Raw genomic sequence first — 1,202 nt, 5'->3', positions numbered from 1 at the left:
TTCATTCATGACGGCTGCCCCATCCATACGGCCAGAATAGTCCAGGAATGGTTTCTAGATCGAGAGGATTTGAATTGGTTGACTGGCCAAATAAGGGTGCAGACATGAATCCCATAGATCCCGAGAAAGATAAAGTCGATTGATTAAATATTGAACAATTCACAGGTGCCCCGAGAGAAGCCGAAGTGCAGTGGAAAAATCACTGAATTTCTAATCAGTTTTCTCCCATGTATACATAAAAAAAAAGAAAAAATCATTTTTGTTCCCGTTATTTTTATGCTCATCCATTTCGTATGAAGTAGCTACTGTCGCATATCTTATGTAATATAAGCATTAGCAGGTTAGGAGATTAATTACGTTTGCTTTATGTCTATTACAATAATTATAATCATAATTACCTGACTTGTTATCGAATTACAGTTACAACTTCAATTACAAGATGGGGAACAATATCAAATACAATATATTTCAAAATTGTAATCACAAAATGCTACAAATACATATATCAAACGTATTACTCAATTACATTTCGCACACCTATTTAATTTTAAGAAATGCAGATAGTTGCAAAGACTTTATACTTGAGTTTGGTTTCCTTTTACAGTCAATTTCTGCAACAATTGTAATTTGTAACTTATGATACCTTTAGTACAAATACAAAAGAAACATATCTAAAATATTTTAGACCTGTAGAAATTATCGTTAGCATCCTATGATTTGCCTAAGTAAATTTTTAGTATGTTTATTGTGGTGAAAATTATTATGCTGATTATAAGAAAATGATACTGAAATACAAAACTCAAATACTGGAAAAAAATTTCACAAAACTTTTTTGCACAAAAAAAGGAAATAAATGGAATACATTTTTTTTTTAGAATTGGTAGCTGGCTTGTCAAGATTCTCCCTTAATAATATAATAAATGAATTGGGAAGCGACTCAAAACATCTCTCCATTGCATTTGGCCAAGATGAGTTCTCGAAAAGTAAGAGGGCGGCTCTAGGATAACAATCTCAAATAAAGTTTTCAGTTACAATTACAATAACAATTACCATTAATTATAAATAAAAAACAATGCAATTACAGTTTAACTTCAAAACGTGTAATTAAAAACATTATCAGATAAATGACAATTACACCAAGCCTGAATAAAAGGTAAGGTTTATTTGTAATTGGTAAAGCTCTCTTACTGTGGGTTTCACAG

This window comes from Macrobrachium nipponense, chromosome 7 (genome assembly GCF_015104395.2).
Source record: "Macrobrachium nipponense isolate FS-2020 chromosome 7, ASM1510439v2, whole genome shotgun sequence".
NCBI classification, from domain to species: domain Eukaryota; kingdom Metazoa; phylum Arthropoda; class Malacostraca; order Decapoda; family Palaemonidae; genus Macrobrachium; species Macrobrachium nipponense.
This window is presented reverse-complemented; position numbering follows the sequence as displayed.